This window comes from Artemia sp. Qi Xiang Cuo, chromosome 14, assembly GCF_049724085.1.
Source record: "Artemia sp. Qi Xiang Cuo chromosome 14, ASM4972408v1, whole genome shotgun sequence".
NCBI lineage: Eukaryota > Metazoa > Arthropoda > Branchiopoda > Anostraca > Artemiidae > Artemia > Artemia sp. Qi Xiang Cuo.
This window is the reverse complement of record NC_142807.1, coordinates 9,559,929-9,583,912: the sequence shown is the minus strand read 5'-3', so window position 1 is coordinate 9,583,912 and position 23,984 is coordinate 9,559,929. Positions and strand designations below refer to the sequence as shown.

General features: G+C 35.9%; 1 pseudogene across 1 annotated transcript; it reads left to right on the top strand.

The window, feature by feature from the left end:
• Positions 1 to 4,068: 4,068 nt before the first annotated feature.
• On the top strand, positions 4,069 to 15,328 carry LOC148944102 (tafazzin pseudogene; annotated as a pseudogene). Its single transcript, XR_016142819.1, has 3 exons — positions 4,069 to 4,189; positions 8,051 to 8,199; positions 13,453 to 15,328. The product of XR_016142819.1 is annotated as a tafazzin pseudogene (transcript).
• The last annotated feature ends 8,656 nt before the right edge of the window (positions 15,329 to 23,984 follow it).

Sequence of the window (23,984 nt, the reverse complement as noted above, 5' to 3'; positions counted from 1 at the left end):
TCCTGGGGGCATATAAGTTTTTTTTTTATAGAAAGCGTTGTCGTAGAAACTTCAAAAAGGAATCATTCGATAGGAAATTGAAACGGCTAGTTCCCTTTTTAATCGTCGAAAGTGATTGGATGGCAAGCAACCCCCCTCTTACGCATGCCATTTCCCCAAACACATCCAATCAAAATTTCTAGATAGCCATTTTGTTCAACGTAGTTCAAAGGTCCAGAAAATATATCTTTGAGGATGGCAAACCCCTCACAGCCCCCAGATCAAGGGTTGTAAGTTACGCCCCTGGGGCATATAAGGTTTTTATAGAAAGCGTTTTCGTAGAAACTTCAAAAAGGGTTCATGCAATTGGAAATTGAAATGGCTAGTGCTCTTTTAAAAGTTGGAAGTGATTGGAGGGCAACACCCCCTCTAAAGCCCACCATTTACCCAAGGACATCCAATCAAAATTTTGAGATAGCAATTTTCTCCAACATAGTTGAAAGTTATGGAAATTAGGTCTTTGAGGATGACAACCCCTCCCCCCCAGCCCTCAGGACAAGGGTTGTAAGTTATGCCCTGGAGACATATATGGTTTTTATTCAAAGCGTTGTCATAGAAAATTCAAAAGGTCTCATTTGATTGGAAATTGAAAGGGCTAGTGCTTTTTTAATAGTTGGAAGTGATTGGAGAGCAACTAAAGCCCCGCTCATGCCCACCATTTCCCCAAACATATCCAATCGAAATTTTGAGGTAGCCATTTTGTTTAACGTAGTCGAAAGTTCTGGAAATTAGGTCTTTGAGGATGACAACCCTCAGTGCAAAGGTTGTAAGTTATGCGCTGGGGGCATATAAGGCTTTTATAGAAAGTTTTGTCGTAGAAACTTCAAAAGGGTTCATTTGATTAGAAATTGAAAGGGCTAGTGCCTTTTTTAATAGTCGACAGTGATTGGAAGGCTTGACATTTTTATAGTAAAGATTGATGTGGGTATAATATATTATTTTTTTGTTGTTGTTGGTGTTTAGACCAGGGCACTTCGTATCGAAAGAGTTGTCCTAGGAACTTCGAAAAGGGCTCATTCTATTGAAAATAGAAAGGGCTGATGCCCTTTTTCATAGTAGAAAGTGATTAGACTGAAACTAATCCCCCTCCAACTCCCACCCTCCGATTTGCCTTTATGTTTAAAAACTAAATTTTGCCTTAAGATTAAATCAAAATGCACTGTGTTAATGCAAATTCGCAATAAGGCATCTCAGCAGTATCCCAAGAACGACTGAGGTAATTATGTTCAAACTTTCGGAGTTACTTATGCTCTTAAAAGTTAACCAAATCAAAATAGCGTAAGTGTATCCAAGCTATCAAAGAAAGTAAACAGACTTTTTTGCGAATGATATCAAGTTTTCTATTTCAGGTCAACTAGAGGAAGAATGAAACTAAATTAAACACAACTATTTGTGTCCAGATTTTTAAAAGGATGTATGTTATTAAAAATGGCTGAAAATTTTTCTCCAGAATACAAATAGCAGGCCAAACTATAAAGTCTTAGTATTATTTTCTTTTTCCCTGAAAAGACTATGTCAGTATAAAACGAACAGAAATTAATTAAAGAAACTTTTTCCACAAAATTAGTTTTTCAGAGAAAAGTAAAGAACTCCATTAAACGAAAAATGAGCAAAAATAAAATCAAATAATCTACCAAGCGTGAAACTACCACAAATTAGCATCGATAAATAAATGAAACCCAAAACGAACAGAAATTACAGTAAATAACCGAGTCAAACTGAAAACGAGCAGAAGTTAACGTAATTTGTGCTAAAAACTCCTATGCCTTCACAAGGCCAGAGCATATTTTGCACTTTACTGAAAAAATACAAATGAATGGGCATTGTCAGTTATTATATATGTATAATGGGCATTATACATATACTTATATTTAGTAATCAAAATGTTAATATTGTTTGATTTATCAAAGTTATAAAAATAAAGACATTTATTGAAACATTTATAAAACACTGAAAAAAATATAAATGTTTTTACTTTTGTAACTTTAATAAATCAAATAATATTAACGTTTTGACTACTAAATGGCTAAATAGCCAAAACAAAATGGCTATCTCAAAATTTTGATTGGATGTGTTTGGGGAAATGTTGGGCGTGAGAGAGGGTTTATTTGCCCTCCAATCACTTTTGACTATCAAAAAGGGCACTAGCTGTTTCAATTTCCAATCGAATGATTCTTTTTTAAATTTTCTATGACAACGTTTTCTATATAAAAAAACAAACTTATATACCCCCAGGGCATAACTTACAATCCTTGCCCTGAGGGCTCTGGGGGAAGTGTCATCCTCAAAGACATAATTTCTAGACTTCTTAACTATGCCGAACAAAATGGGTATCTCAAAATGTGGTGGTGTAAGAGGGGCGTTAATTATCCCCTAGTCGTTTTCGACTATTAAAAAGTGCACAAGTCTTTCTGGTCTCTTGTTAAATGAGCGGCTTGTGACGTTGTTGCAATATTATTATCTATAAAAACCTAACATACCTCCAAGACAAAACTTAAAATCCTTGCCCCGAGGGCTCTGAGGGGGTTATTATCCTGAACAAAATGGCTATCTACATATTTTGATTTGATATGTTTGGGGAAAAGGTGGGCGTGATAGGGGGGTTAGTTGTCCCTCAAATCACTTTCGACTATTAAAAAGGTCACTAGTCCTTTGAATTTGCATTCGAATGAGCCCTTTTTCAAGTTTCTACGACAATGCTTTCAATATAAACCTTATATGTCCCCAGGGCATAACTTACAAACCTTACCCTGAGGGCTGTGCGAAGAGTGTCATCCTCTTCGATATAATTTCCGGACCTTTCAACTACTTTGAACAAAATGGCTATCTCAAAATTTTGATTGGATGTGTTTGGATAAATGGTGGGCGTGGAAGGGATGTTAGTTGTCTTCCAATCACTTTCGAATATTAAAAAGGGCACTAGCCATTTCAATGTCCAAGCAAATGAGCTTTTTTTGAAGTTTCTAAGACAACGTTTTCAATAAAAAAAACCTTATATGCCCCAAGGGCATAACTTACAAACCTTGTTCTGAGGGATGTGGGGGAGGTTGTCATCCTCAAAGACCTAATTTCCAGACGTTTCAACTAGGTTGAACAAAAATGCTATCTAAAAATTTTGATTGTATGTTTTTGGGGAAAGCGTGGGCATGAGAGGGGGGTTAGTTGCCCTCCAATCACTTTCGACTATTGAAAAGAGTACTAGCCCTTTGAATTTCCAACCGAACGAGCCTTTTTTGAATTTTCTACAACAACGCTTTTATATAAACCTTACATGCCACCAGGACATAACTTACAAACCTTGGCCTGAGGGCTTTGTGGGAGTGTCCTCCTCAAAAACATAATTTCTATCTGGAAATCAACTACGCTGAACAAAATGGCTATCTCAAAATTTTGTTTGGATGTGTTTGGGGAAATGGTGGGTGTGGAAGGGGTGTTAATTGCCATTCAATCACTTTTGACCATTAAAAAGGACACAAGCCACTCCAATTTCCAATCGAATGAGCCCTTTTCGAAGTTTCTACGACAAGTCCCTCGATACGAAGTGCCCTGGTCTAGTAAGCAAAGTAAGTAATTTTATTTATAACCCGCAATATAAAATAAATGCGGAGTAAAAAAGAAAAAAACAAAATAATATTATACACAAGAAAATAATAAAAAAAACACAACATAAATAACATAACAATATTTATAAATCTCTAATCTGGAATAAAATAAGTGATGGGGTCACTGGCACATATCATCCTTGGAGTATTGGTCCTCAGGTCCTTAGCGATGTTGTCAAGCAGCGCTAGCAGGTTGATAAATCCAAAATGAGATATAATCTTACGGTTTTTATACCATCTGGGTAAATATAACAGGAATTTAGAATGTTCTAAAGAGCCTCTCCTTAGCTGAAAAAGGTCTTTTTTGCGCATTAAAGGCTGCAAACCGGAAAGAAAAAGAATTGTAGGAGAACAAAAACTATGGTAAAGTTTTCATAAGCCTCGGCGGCTGTACCTCCCTTTATTAGGCGATATTTTACCATGTGAGATGCGATTACACTGCAGAGCACTAGCAACTAGAGACGAGCATATAGTCGAAAGTGTATCAGAAAAAGTAATCCCAAGCCATTTCAACTTTGAAACACACTTGAGTGGCATTGTACCCACATGTAAAGGAGGAGCAGGGTTAGAAGTATTAAAACACAGAAACTCGCCTTTTGAAGCATTTACAGAAAGCCCAATCATACTCAAAGCATTAATCAGAACATTCAGATTTTCTGTGAGGCCTGACTTAGTATGACTAACTAGCAGAACATCATCAGCATAGGCAATGTGACTAACAGCAGTATTTTCTAAAAACTCAGTAGGAGACAGCATTCGCAAACAGTCCGCAAGCACAGTTTAAAAAATATATGGAGACAGCACGCCACCTTGCCTGACTCCCTTCTTTACTGAGATAGGTTCAGATATATCAGACGTCCATATTAACCGAACCAACGAATTGGAATACCAATATTGTAGAACTTTAACTACGGAAGAATTAACTCCTGCTTTAACTAAGCAGTGAAGCGCTTGCGAATGTACAACGTTGTCAAAAGCGCCTGAGATATCAACCGAGAAAAAATAAAGTGGCCCTTTTTGCATTTTTACCGAGACTAGCAACTGATCAAGTATATGATGGGCTTGATAACAACCAAAACCGGCTCTGAACCCAACTTGATAATCAGAAAATCACATTTAGTCAAAACTTCAGGGAATACGGCATACTCGAACAGCTTGCTCATGAGCAGGACACTGTAATTGGTCGATAACTGGAACACTGATCTGCGTCCTTTCTCTTTTTCAAAACTGATGTTACAAATCCCGAAAGAAAACTATCTGTAACTAAGGACTGGGCTAAACATATCTGGAATAGGAGCTGAATGTGTGTTAACAATAATGGACACTTAATGTTGAAGTGATTGTAACACAGACCATCCATATCAGGAGCAGTTGGTGTCTTAACGCTCTTAAAAGCCCGATCGATAACACCACTCGATATTGACAATATGTAGACTTGCCTAAGAACTCGAGGAACAGTATTATGCAATGAGGAAGAAAACATGGACTGGATAGAATGATTAAATGTATAAGAAACATGAGTAAAATGAGTAACAAAATCACTGATTTTGATAATAAAAACTGAGGTAGGAATTCACTTACTGCTATTAACTACAGTTAAGCAAGAATTTCAATCCTAGGGGCCATAAGAACTGGTCAGGCGGGCTTGATGCCCAACGTGTATAACCTTACGTTTGAAATTTTGCGTCACTTTAAATACTTTACCAGATGTGGGTTGATGACAAATAACTCAAAGGTAAAGTCGAAACTTTGCGCGTTGTTAAGCTTTTATCACTTCAGGGCACACATTCCATAATGGTTTTCTGGTGCCAAATCTAACACGTTCAACAGGAACTGAAACTGAAGCAGCTGCCTTTAAACAGTTTACAATCTGGTAATAGTAAAAAGTTAAATCGATCTTAGCTGTCGATAACCTTACAGAGGTTTGTAAAAGGTGAAAAGGCACTTTCAGTCTTGATAATAATGAGTCAAGAATATACACATTATCTTAGGAATATACTTGTTTCTAATTTGTTTTAAAAAACCATTTATTTTGGTAAAAAAATGTTTTTAAACAAGTAGAACAGACGACTCAATTTTACAAGGTAAAGGCAACTGACCATCCTCAGTTTTACCATCCAAAACAATGACAGGAGGAATCACGAGTGATCCACTTGAAACTATAATACGATCAAGGTTTGATCTAGAACCATCACGGTTATGAATGTAGGTAAACTGTTTATCTTTATTGACTAACTGATAGCCACCAGGCAAAGCATCAAAAAACAGGTCACTTCTTTAAGATTGGGACAGAAAATTGGCATTGATATCATCAGCCACAATCCAATTTAATCCCTGATTCGTTACTCTTAGCTGAAGAGTCCTGAGTCGATTACAAGAACACGCGAAGACAGATAGGGAAGAAATGTTCTTGTGATTGCATGGCATATAGACATTGATGAGGACCACTTTACCGCATTTTATTGTCTGTAATGTATGGTCAAAGGAAATGAGCTCAGGTTTCTTAGAGAGACGAACTAAAGTTGCATGGTCCCCAGAGAGTTGCCCGCGCGTTTTTTTAAGCTTCACGTGCACACGTGTGGTCTGTGGGTGACCGTTTAAGAGTATCTGTATTGGCTTTAGTTAGAAAATGTTCCTGTAGGAAAACTATATCAAAATCAAGAAGCTCATCAATAAGAATATCTTTGTCTTTGCTTTTGTTAGTATTAAGTGAAACAAAGCGAAATCTATTGCCACTAACAATCACTTTTTATCCTTATTCAGAGCTTTTTTTAACACTGGGCATCTGAGACTATAGAAAACATGATTTCCCCCGCAGTTGGTGCAATTCGGGCTTTCAGAGCAAGGATTATCACGTGTGTTACAATGTCCACCAACGCACCGTGAACAATTTTGATTAGTCGATAGGAGTGGGCAATTTTTGACAATGTGGTTCGGCGATTGACTACGGTAACATGTAGGAGGTAACTCTTGGAAAGGTCTAATTTTAAAAAGCTTGTATTGCAAATGCAAACCCTCATTTATAGCTTTATTTAAGGCAGCATTGTCTAGAAATTCAAGGTGTAAGTATTTGGAATTTCCAATTTTAGTTGCATCAACAAGACCGGGAATCATACTAATAAGCTCTGATTTTTGCAGAAGAACAGGGATGTTACTCACAATACCAAACACTTTTTGATTAAGGACTTGAGAGGATACATATAGCTGACTAGTTGCAGCGGCGGTGAGAGAGACGGCTGAGGCTTTATCTCGGGTATGGACTACCCTCCTTTTCTTGACAGAATCAGATCTCACACTTACGATACCATCATGACCATCCAGGGTATTAAGGGTCTCTTTGCGCTCATTAGGATGTCAGAGGTTATTAGGTGGGTTTATTAGAAAGACTGCATGGACGATTTCGAAGAGACAGAACACTCCTACATTAACGATAGAGGACATCCAATTGTTCCAGGCATGAGAGTTGTCACACACTCGACAAAGAGCTTAACTCAGACAAACAGAAGTTTACACGGCAACTCAACGCACAAAAAGCATCGGCAGGAATGAGGGGTACTTCACTAGGGTGGCGGATAACAAAGACTAGCAGACCAACATCATCAGCATCATACTTTGCGATAGTATCGATAATATCAGAGTCAATGTTAATAAACACAATTGTACCCACTCTCTTTCGCTGAATTTCCCCAGGATGGCAAAACTGGAAGATTTGCTTCCTCGCATCAGAAACCTGGGCGAGCATGAAAAATTCAGACATATGTTTCTTTTTCGATACTTAAAAAGCCTTTTTTGATACTGTTTTGGACAAAATTCAGAACAGGGCAATAAACTAGTGATCCAGCGGTCCACGCCATCAGCACCGAATGCTGAATACATACAGAGTGAAGGAACCTAAGAACAAGGGAAGTGTAAGGACCCCCTCAACTGTCCCCGCAATTTACGGGTAACTTAATACCGGCGGGTACAATACGTCACTTTCGGGAGGTTCCTTCCCCTCTTCTGCTTGTTCCCAGTATGCTTCTTAACAATAAGAAATCAAAACTGGCACTATAAAAATTGATACTATAGATGGCGTGCCAATCTACCAGAGAAAGAGATGTCGCTGGTGAAAATGCCCAGGGAAAAAGGCTTATTCTAGTAATTAGAGAAGGTCATACCAACACTACTTGGCAAAATATCTCTTTAGAGGGTAAACAACAACAGGAAAAAACCTTAAAATAATTCAGAAACTTTTTCAAGTTACCAGCAAAGATGTAAACTCAGTCACAATAACATGTGACTAACAAGTCTAAGATCAAGAACAAATAAAAAAAAAAAAAAAAAAATACATCGTGTCCACATGGTTTTTTACTTAGGCAGCGCTATTGCGCTGCCTATGATTCTTACAATATTTTCCAATTTTGTTTTAGGTGTTCTGCCTTTCCGACATTTATGGAGTAGAAGAGTGATGAGATGGTCAACTGCTGCTCATGACGTCTGTTTTACAACACCCCTCCACACATATTTCTTTTCCCTTGGAAAATGTTTGCCAATTATACGCGGAGGTGGAGTATATCAGGTAGGTTTTATTTTTCCACCTTTGGCTCACGCAGATACAACTCCTGTCACAAATTGCTGCATGATCTTAAAGCTAACCTTTGAAGATTTTGCACGGTTATATTACGTCGGGATTATTTACCGCAGCTAACGAGATGTAACCTCTAAAATCATATATCAGGAAAGATATTGAAAAATTAATTTTGCGCGTACATGTTAGACTTAAGGTCGAGGGTGTTAGACACATTATCGCCTATCGCCTTCCCAACGGTTTTTTTTGTTTTTTTTTTATTTTTTTTTTATTTATTTATTTATTTTATTTTTTTGTGGATGCTCAAAAGTATGGTCTAGTGGGAAGTTCAAATTTGAGCCATAAAGAGTCCTTAACGGTTCAAAATAAAATGTAGAACTTAAAAATAAAAAAAAATTCATAACTATTCTTCTACGACTGGTTCCCTGCCAACAATATCAATTATTTACATGAAGAAACGATTGCATTCGTGTATGGCAGTGCGTGAAGTACTGCTACCTAAGATGTACTCTCATTCACACTGAAGCTACGAATGATAACAGAAAAAATATGATTTTTATGATAAGCTGTTTGCTTTAAATGAAAAGGAGTCGTACCTTCTCATATTTTCCGTGCAAGCATAAGTTATCCTTCATTAACAGACATCCCTACCTCAAGAGTTTATATGTGCTGTCCACCTTAGAAATACGTATGATTTCTAGGACTTATTTTGGATGAATATTTATCATTTGAGCCGCATATTGATATCATCGGAGTTAAGTTGTCACGAGGTTCTGGAATTATTACGAACTGAGGCGGTTTTTTTTTTTTTTTTCACGCTCCATATTTTACATTTTTCTCTTGTTTATTCTTTTATTTTATATTTCTCACCTGTATGGATTCTGCTTTTCCATCTTTACTATCGTCTTTCCATAATTTCCAACAAAATTATCAAATGTCTTTCAGTCCACCATACACTCTTCTGTTCATCCCTTGAAGCTAATTATTTATTTAAGCCGTTGTGGGCTAATCTGAACTCAATTGCTTCCAAATCCGTATATGGACAGAAATTTGGATAACGCGGTAATGCCCTCTACCCCAGCAGTGCGAACAGAGGTTTGTCTTGTTGTTGTTGTGGTTCATGGAACTCTGTTTCTGTCGGGACTCGGTAATTCTGTGGTCTTGGTTCAGTCAAAAGCCCCTAAACTGACTTCAATTGGCTTAAAATAATGATAATTTATTAAGTTTTATTTATATTCACTCTTTTTCCGTTTTTTTTTCTGTAGTTGACGCTAGTTCACGATGCTAATGATTTTTTTTTTATGAGGAGTTGTATTGTTTGTTGAAAGGTAAACATAGTTGATTGTGTTCATATGAACTGATGATGATTAGTTTTTTTTTATTTTATGTTAGTTTAGTCATTTGATTATGAATAATAGAATGGAGCCTGTATATAATTTTTTCTAGCCTGTATATATATATATATATATATATATATATATATATATATATATATATATATATATAAATATATAAATATATAAATATATAAATATATCTACTACTAGTACTAATAACTCACCGCAGTACCAAGCCGTCTGAGGCTGACACAGCTACGCACACTCCTCCATCTCAATCTATTCAAAGTTTCCCTCTTTACACCCTCCCACAAAGTTTCCGTTTTCCTTAAATACTTCCTTACGATATCCTCCCTCACCAACCGAGGACGATCTGCTTTCCATTTAGCCCTAGACAGTTTTCCGAAAAGAATAATCATCGACGATCTGTCAACCTTCATCCACAGAATGTGCCCTAGCCATATCAAACTTTCTGTCATTATGGCCCAAAAAAGCGCGATTGAACCATACTTTTTGTACAGCCTGCTGTTTGGAATACTGTCAGTCAGTTGGGTACCCAAAACAATCCGTAGGTAATTTCTCTTGAAAACATCTAGCAAATTTTCCTCCATTTTTTTGGAGCCCCCCCCCATGCTTCAGAACCATATTTGATCACTGTGGCTTCCAATATTCTAATCTTGGCTCACAGAATTATCTTCCGATTCTGCCAAACCCTTTTCAACTGTGGCAAGACACCCTGGGCCTTGCTCTTCTACTTTTAACATCTTCACTTTACCCACCATCTTTACTAATAATACTACTTAGGTAGGTGAAGCTTTTCATTTGATTGATATTCTCGTAGGCAGTTTCTCTGGAAAACATGTAGCAAATCTACCTCAGTTTTTTCGAGCGCCCATGTTTCAGAACCATATTTGACCAGAGTCATCCCTGTAGCTTGCAATACTCTAATCTTGGTTCGCAGACTTATCTTCATATTTTTCCAAACCCTTTTCAACTGTGGCGAGACACCCTGGGCCTTGCTCTTCTACTTTTAAGATCTGCACTTTACCCACCATCTTTACTAATAATACTACCTAGGTAGGTGGGGCTTTTCATTTGATTGATATTCTCGTAGGCAATTTCTCTGGAAAATATCTAGAAAATCTTCATCCGTTTTTCCGAGTGCCCAGGTTTCAGAGCCATATTTGACCACAATCATCCCTGTAGCTTGCAATATTCTAATCTTGGTTCGCAGACTTATCTTCCCTTTCTTCCAAGCCTTTTTCAGTTGTGAAAAAACATCTTTGGCCTTGGCATATATCAAGCCAAAGCAAAGTTGTCGTTTTTACTAGAAATTGAATAAGGGATTACAGTAGTAAAATTTCTTCGGGAGAAGTTTGACAATAATCATTATTTTACATATTTACGCGTTATGCGTTTCTGAATTCAAACCCATCACCGTCCGAGGACGTAGCTCGATCACATGCTACCAGAGGTAGATATTAGGTCTGGGTTGTAGTTATAATCATCGAGGCTAACAGTTAAGATGACCCTAAACCCTATTTCTGTTAAAAGAAAATTGGAGGTTGGAAGAGTAGGCAGTGTCGAAGGTCTCCATTGGGTCCTCTAGTCGTACAGATCAAAATATTTGGATGATTTCCATTAAAGAACAGTGCAACATACCCACCTTTTGAAAAGGCTATCCTTTTCTGTCTCTTTTTTTACGGGTAAATGATTTTTTTTTGCAGGATTTTCAGTTTGGCTTCCCTGCAGAGCACTGAATTGAGCATTTATCTGCTACTGTTTTCTGTATTCGGCTACTGATTCTGGTCTGATTTCTGCCGCTATATTGTTAGACGTCCGGAAAGCTTTCGATTCCTTGACTAATTAAATTTTGCTCTCTGAAGTATCTCATGACTACTTAAGAGGTAATGCTAGCATTTAGTTTGGTTGTTTGGAAGAGTTACCTCAGTGGATACTCTTTTCCGCTTGTCGTCTCAAGTTACGTTTAGTGTCCTGCAAGACTTAGTTCTAGAGCCAGCTCTGAACTTATGTTAATGTTAACGTTTATGTTAATGTTTGTTAATTTTTATGTTTGTTAATGTTTGTTAACGTTTATGTTAACGATCTTATTGTCACGGATACGAACTAAATTCCGAAAGTTTGTTTTCGTCAATGTCACCCCGAATCTTTCTGTGCCCACGAAATTAAATTTCTGTCAATTGGTGGAAACACTTTAGTTGCTCTTGCTGACGACACAAACCTTTGCATCGCTATCAGAACGGAGTCTGAGATTCGTATCTAGTTTACTGTTTTGTTTGCCAGAATAATACTATGGTTCTTAGCTAATTTTCTGATCCTAAACGTTGCTAAGTCGAGCTTCCTGATTTTCCTGCAAATTACTCGGGCCTACCCCCCAACTATCGGAAATTGATCTTTCAAGTGGTTCTTTCAGTATATCTAGTGATCGGTATCTCTGGTTCCTAGGTCTTTTTCTTGATGCCTTCGTACATCGTATTGTTCTAGTTACATGGTGATGTTCCTGCGGCCCTTAGAACTAGTAAATTTCTTGCTGCTGTCCTATCTACATGCCTTTTTGGAATTCTGGTAGCATTCGTAGATTATAAGTCCATCAGTCACATCAGATTTCAGTCCATTGACGACATAACTTTAACATTTTTGTCAAGTCGCAAATAGCTTTTTTACATATATTGCTATTAATTTCTACCCCCCCCCCCGGATTCAAGTTTTTTCACTTCGTCCAATATCAGCTTGTTCATACCTTGGTCTGTAACAAGGGTCCGAAAAATTTCTAAGTCATAACTGCCCAATACTTTCATCTTAGTTTTAAAAATTGCCCAAACTCCCAAGCTTTTATTTCAAGTCCTAGAACTTTTAATTTCAATTTTTCTGATAATAAGAAATTAATTTTTAGCTTTAGTACATCATGATATAAAACTTTTTGATTATTTTGAAGACCTTCTTTAGCACGTTTTGAAACACATGTTTTTTCTGTTGTCTTTTTTCTTTCCTAGTTTTTGGCGATTCTTGTAAAAGTTTCTCACCTTTGATCGTCCTATTCTTGTATTAGTGTATTATTCCCAAAGTGTCTTATCCAGTCCATATGTTGCCAAGTCTTACTTAATACACTGCTTCTTACTGGTCAGCGTTGAGTGGTCTAGCTCACTATCTAGTCCATCTAGCGATCTCCCTTAGCTCCATGTGACATTTGCAAAAGAGTTTTGATCGAATATATGTCACAATGATTCATTGCATCTTTTAGACAGTTAACGTCCACGACAGGATTGTGAGGAATATTGTTTGTTCAGCTATCACATAGCTAAGGTTGTGCTTTTTATTCTTCTTCGCTTTTGTTGTATTGTTTCACTTAATGCTGGTTTTCATACCATCTCCGGGTGTATATTCTGTTCATATAGTGACTTTTCTATCAGCTGTATTCTCCCGCTTTTTCGGTTGTGCTTCTTTATCTTCTTGGGTCTTGCTGGCTCGCTTCTCTTTATTATTCGCTTTTTTTCGCCTCTCTTTCTTTCTCGATTCTCTTTTTGCGTCTCAAAGTGTATTATTATGGATAATAATCGCTTTTCAGGAAGTTTCAAATCTAGTGATCCTGCCTCGCAATTCTGCTGTTACTTCTGAACATTGTTCCTGTTCATGCTCTAGGCGAATGGACGTTTCTTAGTGTATCGTCCGTTTTACTAGTTTATAATTTGAACTAAATTCAAATTCTGTTTTGAACTAAATTAGAAATTCAAACTGTTCATAATTTGTATTAAATCTTCCAGCATGACACAAGAAAGATAATAAAAGCTTTTTTTAAAAAAAGTGTCCATTCTGCTTGAAGACTAACTGTTTTTTCGTTTTTACGAAAGCTGAGTTGTATTTTGTTTATACTAGCTTTTTTTTACAGAAAGGCATTGACTATTCCATCGACCGCTTGGACGAAGGAGATTGGATTCATATTTTTCCGGAAGGAAAAGTAAATGGAGACAAGAAGCACATCAGGCTGAAGTGGGGCGCTGGAAGAATGATAATGGAGTGTAAAGAAGAACCTCTAGTCCTACCCTTGTTTCATACAGATATGGAAGAAGTGCTGCCAAATCAAGCTCCTTATAGGTTAAAATTCGGTAAACATGTAGTTTTTAATGTAGGTGAACTAATTAACTTTAGTGATTTAAGAAGAATGAATGCAGATGTTATAGTAAAAAGGAAGATTATTACTGATAGAGTACAGGAACATTTCTATAAATTGAAAGCTGAAACTTCTAGTTTAAGGGAAGAGATTCGATCTTCAGGTGCTACGAGTTGGTGATGTTTGCTTGTTAGTGAATTCAATTTAGGTTTATAATGCAAAGTTTAGAGCCAATTATTGCGAACTGTTTTGCAAATTTACATTTCTTATGGGTCATATTTAAATAGGAAACTAAAGCCATATTTTGAAATTGCAAATCCACTGCACATAAAATATGGGTCATATCCTCCCCCTGGAAATCTTGAGATTTTCATAATTTTTCGTCCTTCACCTGGTTGTTCTTCAAATTTGGACCCGACTTTCTGCCAAAGAAGTAGCATCTTGAGCATTTGACCCTTGGAAATAGCCCTTGTTTTGACCCTGACTTCAGTGCCATCCACTAATTTATACTCGACTATCCTAAAGTAGAACGCAGCCGACGTGAAATGAAAGATGATACATTCACAGCCGAGTTTGGACGGCTCAGGGGGTTTATGAAACGCTTCAGCAGCTACTGATATACCTTGCCCTATACACTTGAACTTAATTCATAAATACAATAGTAAATACTGATCTTTAGCTTTGCCAGGGCACATGTTTTGTTTAATATATTCGAAATAACAAAAATGAACTACCTTGCTTTAGTACTGAACGCTCATATTTAGAGATATCCTATTGAAATAACTATGATTCAAGGGTTATATGTGCTGACGATCAAGTACGAAGACCAAGTAATCTGCCATTTTAATACAGCATGAGTGTTATCCTTCTAGAAACATAGGTAAGTGGTAGTTTTCAAGTAGGAAAACATTCGCCAGTTATATAGTCTATACTTGGGCACTTGTCTATACTTGTGTATAATCAATACTTGGGCACTCGCCCAAGGGGCTATGGGGGTCGTTATCCTCGGAGGTATGTTTAGCGTGCTTCTGACTATTTATAGTAAAATAGCTATTTTTAAAGTTCTCTTCCGTAAGGATGAGATGGATTTGAAGTACCGATATAGTTCGAAGATTTTTTCAGAAGAAAGTTATTCTCTTTAAATCCTCATGAAGCCTTTGCCAGTTTCTTGGCTAATGTTGTCTCAGGGCTACCGCTTCCTGTGGTTGAAGCCCTTCTGACAGACAAGTTTGATCTACAGTCCTCAAAGTTTCTAGGTGTGGCTTTATCCAATCTAAATTTGCATAAAACTATAAGTAGTGGAATGGCCTTAATAGTATTTTAGTTACCCTTTCCTGTTGCTTGTTGGCTAGGCTAACATCTTTCACGTAAAAATATACAGTCATGAGCAAAAAAGTTCTTCTTTATTTATGCGATATTTCATTGGATAATCTCCGATATCGAAAATAGTTGATTTTAAGTTTTCTTGTGTTCTCCATATTTAAATTTTTTTTTTTTCTACAAATTTTCTGTATTTTTCTTGTAAAGATGTACCTCATATTGTTGTTTTCCAAATGCCCAGTATTTGCTATAGCTATTTGTGGGTATATTTCTAAATATTTGGCTCGTTGTCTTTACTCGTGCTTTCCGCATTTGAAGGGCGGAATTTTCTATGTTTTTCCATAATGCGCAGAATTTGCTTTGAATGCCTGTAACTGGTAATTCCTTTGAATATTGGATTTTAAATTTCACTTTGCTTGTGTTTATTGCATTGAAGATGCATTTTGTACAAATTTTCCGTATTTTTCTTGCGAGGATAATCCGTTTCTCACATTGCTGCTTCCCGTAATGTGCGGTATTTGGGACTAGTAGGTAGGGTGCCAAAACTTGCTAAAGTGTCAGAATCGTACTCAGCCTACCGGTTAGCCTAGGTGCTTTGTATTAAAGATTTAATCTTTGGAAATTAAAGGGAAGCTAATGTATGCATATTTGCTAGTCTACTCCCCTAAAAGTTTTTGGACACAACAAAAAAATCTCTTAATAATTCTGTTTTTCGAAAATTTTATTATTTTTATTTCGATTAAGATATATTTGATTCTTTACCAATTAGCCGTAGTATCAAAATGTTATCTAGTTAGCGGACGTTACTATTTTTAAGGTATTTTACTTCTCTTAGGATCTATGCATGAAAGGTTATAGAGTTTATGAAAGGCTTAGACATTTTGAGTAAAAATATTTATTTGTGTAACTGATTGTTCTTTCTTTTTTTCTTTTGAAGGCATTTTTTATCCTCATTTTGAACTAGTCAGTTTTACTGCCTATATTAATGTTTTTGTTTATGAATATTTTGTTATCTGTTTTATTTGAAGTTTAAATAAAAAGTTTCATAGTTTTGTCTTTGTGTATTATTTCGCCTCACAATAGATGCTAAAACGCTTTAGTGTTGCTTAAATAGAATGTAAAGCAGTTGACAATGTTAGAACTTTTTTCAATAATGTATAACTGTCCATCGATTATAATAAGAAATTGGATCTAATTTTGAGTTTCGGTTTTGAAAATATGTAATCTTAAATTTGAAAATTTTCAGGTGAGCACTAATAAAAATTTCAGCTAATAACAATTATTGCCTATACTTGTTATTGAAATTTAGCGATGAATAGAAACACTGTTGAAAAGCTTTCTGATGGATATTGAGTCCAAGAAAAAAAAAAAAAAAAACAAAAAAAACTGAAGAATGGCTATAAAATTTTTAAATTTCTTTACGTCCGGAATAACTAACGTGGTTTTTAGTTTACCGTTTCGTATCTTATCCTTATGATTTTTTAGAGCTTTTTGTATTACTTATATTCATATATGGGTGGTCTCATAAGCCATCTGGTCGAAAATATTGAGTTGATGAAAACTGCGAACTATATTGCATATGGTAAATTGAGTTGATCTAAATTCATAAGTTCAAATAATATCAGTTTTCATATTTTTTGAAGTTTGAAATTCAGAACTTTCAATTCACTTTAAAAAGTTTGAATTTTTTTCGGAAGATTTGAATTCCACTTTTAAAGACATGAATTTAATTATTTTTAAAATCAAAGTATAAGTAATGAATATTTTAAAAGTGTCAACATTTTATTAGCTTTAATTGAGCAAAAAAGGTGACAAAAAAATTGCATTGATCATAGTACGTAGATTATATTAGGGTAGAAAATTTATTCTTACTAGAAAAACGGTTATTTTTACCCAAAAAAGTAAGTATTATCTTCTCTTTTTTTTAAATTTTACATGTTTCTTTCGCACGTTTCTTTACCATTTCTTTTGATGTGGGGGGGGGGGGAGCCATCCGGTCACTTTGAATCTTAAAAAAAAACACGAAATTGTCTGATTACGATTCCAATGACCCCCTCCGAAATTTATATGACCATGCTTTCTATAAAAAAAACTTTCTATGCCCCCAGTGCATAATTTACAGCCTTTGCCCTGAGGGCTGGGGGGATTTTTCTCACTCAAAGATATGATTCCCGTACCTTTGAACTAAGTCGGACAAAATGGTTGCATTAAGATTTTGATTGTAAGTGTTTGGGGAAATGATGGGCGTGGGGGGGGGGCATTTGCCCTCTGATCACTTTTGACCAATAAGAAAGGCACTAGTCCGCTCAATTTCCAATCGAATGAGAAATTTTTAAAAACCCCTATGACAAAACTCTACAAAAACCGTATATGCCCCAGGGGCATAACTAACGACCCTCGTCCTGAGGGCTATGGGGGGAGGGTTGTCATCCTCAAAGACATAATTTTCGGACCTTTCAACTACGTTGAACAAAAGGGCCATATCGAAATGTTGATACGAAAATGTTTGGGAAAACGATGGGTGTGGAGGGGGATGATTCTCCCTCCGATTACTTTCGACTATTAAAAAGGGCAATAGCCCTCTCAATTTCTAATCGAATGAGCTCTTTTTGAATTTTCTACAACAACGCTTTCTATAAAAACCTTATATGACCCCAGAGCATAACTTACAACCTAAGTCCTGAGGGATGTGGGGGGGGGGGTATCATACTCAAAAACATACTTCCCAGACCCTTGAACTACTTTAAAGAAAATGGCTAAATCAAAATGTTTATTGGAAGGGCTTTGGGAAATGATTTGCCTGGGGGGAATTCACCCTCCGATCGCTTTTGACTATTAATAAGGGCACTAGCCCTCTGAATTCCCAATTGAATGAGCCCTTTTTGGAGTTTCTACGACAACACTTTCTATTAAAACCTTATATGACCCCAGGGTATAACTGAAAACTTTTGCCCTGGGGGCTGTGGGAAGTTTGTCATCCTCAAAGACATAATTTCGGGACCTTTCAACAACGTTGAATAAAATGGCTAAAATGGTGGGCGTGAGAGAGGGGGGGGGTAGTTGCCCTTTATCCACTTTCTACTATGAAAAAGGGCACTAGCCCTTTAGATTTCCAATCGAATTAGTCCTTTATGTAGTTTCTTCGACAACATTTTCTATAAAAACTTTATATGGCCCCAGGGCATAGCTTACAACCCTTGCCCTGTTTTATTTAGGCGAGGGGGGGGGGGGCTTGTCATACTAAAAGATCTAATTTCCAGAATTTTAAACTACGTTGAACAAAATAGCTATCTCAAATTATGATTGGATGTGTTTGGGGAAAAGATGGGCGTGAGAAGGGGGTTAGTTGCCCTTCAATCACTTTTGACTATTAAAAACGGCACTATGCTTTTCAATTTCCAATCGAATGAGCCCTTTTTGAAGTTTCTACAACAAACCTTTCCATAAAAACCTTATATGCCCCCAGGGCTTAACTTACAACCCTTGCCCTGAGGGTTTTGGGGGGACTGTCATCCTCAAAGACCTAAATCCAGAACTTTCAACTATGTTCAACAAAATGGCTAAATCAAAATGTTGATTGGAAGAGTTTAGGGAATTGATGGGCCTGGTGGCATTCGCCCTCCGATCGTTTGTGACTATTAAAAGGGCACTAGCCCTCTCAATTCCCAATTGAGTGAGCCATTTTTGAAGTTTCTACGACAACACCTTTTATAAAAAACCTTATATGCCCCCAGGGTATAACTGACAACGTTTGCCCTGGGGGCTATGGGGGGTTCGTCGTCCTCTAAGACATAATTTCTGGACCTTTCAACTACGTTGAACAAAATGGTTATCTTAAAATTTTGATTGAATGTGTTCGGGGAAATTGTGGGCGTGAGGGGGGGGGGGTTGTTGCCCTCCAGTTACTTTTGGCAATTAAAAAGGGCACTAGCCCTTTCAATTTGCAATCGAATGAGCCCTTTATGAATATTCTACGACAACACTTTCTATAAAAAACTTTATATGCCCCCAGGGCATAGCTTACAATCTTTGTCCTGTTTTTTTTTGGGGGGGAGGAGGGTTGTCATGCTAAAAGACCTAATTTCAAGAATTTTAAACTAATCGAATGAGCCCTTTTTGGAGTTTTTACAACAACACTTTCATTAAAAACCTTATATGCCCCCAGGGCATAACTTACAACCCTTACCCTGAGGGCTGTGGGGGGACAGTCATCTTCAAAGATATAATTTCCAGAACTTTCAACTACGTTGAAAAAAATGGCTATCCCAAAATTTTGATAGGATGTGTTTGGGAAAATGGTTGGCCTAAGACGGGGGTTAGTTGCCTTCCAATCACTTTCAATCCTATCTTTAACTTGGACAAATTAATCCGGATTGACTGCTTCCTCTGAATTTATTAACATGCCAGTACGATATTTTACTATTATGGCATCTAGCTGAATCTTTCAGATCCTTGGAAATTCTATCCATGACCTCTACTTCACACCTTCTTAGTTCATATTCTAATGCTTTCTCCACTTTCTATACAATCCTTTTATTTTCAAATGATCTATCACTCAGATAATTATTGTACACGCCCCTTTTCCTCTCAATTTAACATAAAGCTTTTTCAGTAATATTCCTAGTTGCGGTCCAACCTTTCTTCCCTAAGACAACATCAGCACCTTCAAAAGTTGTTTTCCTAAAATTATTCCATCCATCTTCCACATTGTCAAATTTTAAACTCTCTAATTTAGTATTCAACTGGTCCTGGAAAGTTTCTCTCAAATTTTCATCCTGGAGTGTACCAACATCATAACTTCACGAGAGGTAGTTACCCTTCCGACATTGCAGCTTTAAAATAACTCTAGACACTACTTGATGGTGATCTCAAACGTGCGGACTAATGACTTTTAGTAACTGCATTGGTAAAAGGATGTCAATAGGGGAGAACAAGGAGGCAACTATCCCACAGAAAGTATAAAGGATGTATAAATTCTTATTTTCTCCCTGAGCTTTTAGATTTGAAAAGGCTACTAGATGAATTATTTAGCTAGAAAGTTTGAATATAAAGGGCCATTTATATTTTCACAGCTATTGGATCTGTCTTCCCTTGCTCTATCTTCAAACGAAATAAATGCGAGGCCATACAAATTATAATATTACCAATGTAAATAAGATTTGCTTATTGATATTTTTGAGTTAACTGGGAAACCGATAAGTTCACAACTTTTTTTTGGTTCTCAATATTGTTTCCGCTCAATGTCTACCCCTAAAAGCTAGTGTCTGAAATCGATATATGTGAATTCTGGAATCACTTTACTGAAAACGAGAAATATTTTAAGGTATGTTACTTTTTTTTATTTAAAGCATATTCTAAAAAATGCTTGTCAAACTTATGAAAATTTCTTTTCTGATTTATACGTTTCTGTGACAATTAATTATATTTTCTTATTTTAATGTAACTCTAATTTGATCAATTTTGTCTCCCTTTCAGTCAATCCTTTCAAACGTCTAGAAAACCAAAGGCTATGAAATACTTTCAGATCTATCAATTGGTATGCTTTTGATTTCGATTAGCCGTTTTATGTGAGGGTTGTCATGCTCTTTTTCGAAAGTTCCATAATTTTTGTTATCGTCATTACTTTTTACTTGTCAGTTTTTTATGGTCCCAACCCCCCTTAAATGTTTTGCCTCTAATGATGTTTGTTGCTCTGATATTTACGTAGTAAATGGCGACAATATAGCGATAAAGAAGGAATTATTAGGGTATCTTGATACTCTAATATCCACGTTTTTTCAGCTGAAAGTTGGTTGTTAGAAGGGCGTGTCTGAAATATACCAGGAAAGGCTAATGACATTGACATTTAGTTGAAACTTCCAGGGAATGTAGAGGGTTTGTTGGAATAAATCAAAAGTTACTAGATAGAACTATTAAATGAGAATTAGATATTTTAATTCTTACGCCAGAGACATAAAAACGGAATAAATATTCTTTATATGAGTTTATAGTAGCTAACCATAAATAAAGTTATAGTAGAGTTATATGGTGAAGTCAGTTGCATCTTTGGACAAGATATAACACACATATCTTTTGAAAATTGCTTTTCTGCGGTATGATGTCAGATTTGAATGAACCTTTTGCCTGACTCCCTTTGGTTTGTTCTTTACTAGATTCCAGCGAAGAGCAAGCCGAAGGCTCTTTCTATGAAAAAAGATCAAATTTACGTTATAATACTTTAATACATAATACCCGATTCACTCTTTACTTATAGGCCTACTAATCGATGTTACAGAAAAGAGATTCGCAATGGTTTTCTTGAGGAAAGTTCTAACTTCTAAAATTGATAGTCGTTCTTATCACTAAGGAAAAAAAAGTATGTATTCTGTTTAATCTTAAAATATGTTTGTTTAGGATATCGTAAAAAATCATAATAAAGCATGATGTAATAAAGATAATATAACACACGTATCCTTTGATCAGGGGCTTCTCTGGGATATGATGTCTTATTTGTCTGATTCTGCTGCCTGATTTTCTGTGGAGATGATCTTTCCTGATCTTTCGTTCTTTTCTAGATCCAGTTGTGTGTAATATATTAATTAAAAATATATTATTGAATGTGAAAATCAAGCTTAAAACGAAAAAAATATCTTCCTATTGAAGTATAAATGAAACTTAAAACGAACAGAAGTTAAATAAACAATCAATGCAAACAAACATACAATAGCTATTAATGTAAATTAATGAATAAATCTTAGAACGAGTGAAACTTAAATTGAATACGCAAATCAAGTTTGAAACGAACAAAAATCACTACAAAAAAGAATTTAGATATGACCTCCTTCTCTCATTGTAAAAGTCTAAAACCTACTGCGTCACTGGCGCTTTACTGAAAACTATATGCGTCTTGAACAGTCTTGGAAAGTATAAACAACATCAAATTGAATATTTGATGTATAATGATATTAATTGTTGAAAGATCCATCAGTTCAAGAATTTATTTCACTGTAATTTATTTTCATTTTCAATGCTGTAAGAACTGGAAAAGAAAATATTTATAATATAATTTGTTTTCAGTTAAGCACCAATGACGCAGTAGGCTTTTGGATTTTATTCACAGTTAAGAAAGGAGGCAGTATCCAAACAATTGTTTGTAGTGGAACTATATTCGTCTTGAACAACTTTAAAAAGAGCTAATAAATTAAACTGTATATTTGATGTATAACGATATTAATTTCTGAAAGCTCATCAGTTCAAAATCGTACTATAATTCTAATGTTTTATTTTCAATATTAAGTACAAAAGAAAATATTTGTCATAAAATTAGTTTTCAGTAAAGCGCCAATGACGCAGTAGGACTTTTACAGTTAGAGAAGGAGGTCATACCCAAACTCTTGTTTCTAGTGATTTTTGTTCGTTTCAAGCTTGATTTGCATATTCAGTTTATGTTTTGCTCGTTTTAAGATTTATTTATTAAGTTACATTAACATCTATTGTATATTTGTTTGCATTGATTGTTTATTTAATTTCTGTTCGTTTTAAGTTTCATTTATACTTCAATAGGACAATTTTTTTTTTTTTCGTTTTAAGTTTGATTTACACATTCAATCTAAGCATTACTCGCTTTAAGATCTATTTATTCATTTATATTATTACTTGTTGTATGTTTTTGCTATGATTGTTTATTTAATTCCTGTTTGTTTTGGGTTTCATTTATTCTTTAATGGTAACTTCGGGTCGTTTTGAGTTTAAATTTTAATTAGTATTTGAATCAGATGAGCTTAATTTTCTAATTGTCTTTATGATTCTCTTACAAGCTTATTTTTCGGAAAGTTTTTTTTTAAAATTAATTTTTGTTCATTTTTGATTTCAAAAAATTATTAGCTTTTTTAAATTCCTTATTTAACATCAATCTTTAAAAAAAAGATCAAATATTAATCAAAGCATCAAAACTGGTATCACAATAACAATATCAAAGAGAAAAAATGGGTTTGTGTCAACCTAGGAGTTTTTATTATCTGATGTTTGAACTATTTTTAACAAAATGGTTATCTCAAAATTTTATCGAGTGGGTTTGGCGAAAAGGGCGTGGGGGGGGGGCTAATTAGCCTTCGTCCTCTTTTTAATCTTTAAAAGTGAACTAAAACTTTCTATTTTCAATCAAATGAGCCCTCTCTGAACTTTATACGAGTATCCCTTCTATAAGAACCATATATACCCCCAGAGTATAACTTACAACGCCTGTCCATGGACCCTGAAGTTGTGTCAACCCCAGAGTTTCAATGTCTGATCTTTGAACTATTTTTAATAAAATGGTCACCTCAAAGTTTTATCGGATGGGTTTATCTATCCGATAAACCCAAAGGCGTGGAGGGCGGGAGGGGCTAGTTGCCCTCCGATATTTTTCACTCTAGAAAAATGAACTACAACTTTTAATTTCCATTCAAATGAGCCCTCTCTGAAGCTTATACGAGCATCCCTTTCATTAGAACCACATACGGCCCCAGGACATAGCTTACAATGCCTGCCCCCAGCGCCCTGGGGGGATGTATCGACCCCGGAGTTTTTGTTATCTGAACTTTGAAATATTTTGAAAAAATGGCTCTCTCAAAATTTTTTTCGGAAGGCTTTGAGAAAAATAGGGCAGAAAGAGGGGGGCTAGTTGCCTCTTCATCTGTTCTGGCTCTTAAAACTTGAACTAAAGCTTCCAATTTTCAATTAAAGAAATTCTCTCCGAAGTTCTTACAAGCAACCCTTCCATGGGAACCATACACGCCCCAGAGCAATATTTACAACGCCTGCCCAGGGCCCTGGGGGGAGGGGTTGTATCGACACAGGAGTTTTTTTTTATCTTACCCTTTAACTATTTTTAACGAAATGGCCATACTTAAAGGAGTTTTTGTTATATGATTTTTGAACTATTTTTAACAAAATGGCTGAGTCAAATTTTTATCAGCTGTATTTGGGGAAAAAGGGCTTGGGAAGGCCAGTTGCCCTCCGATCGCTTTTTT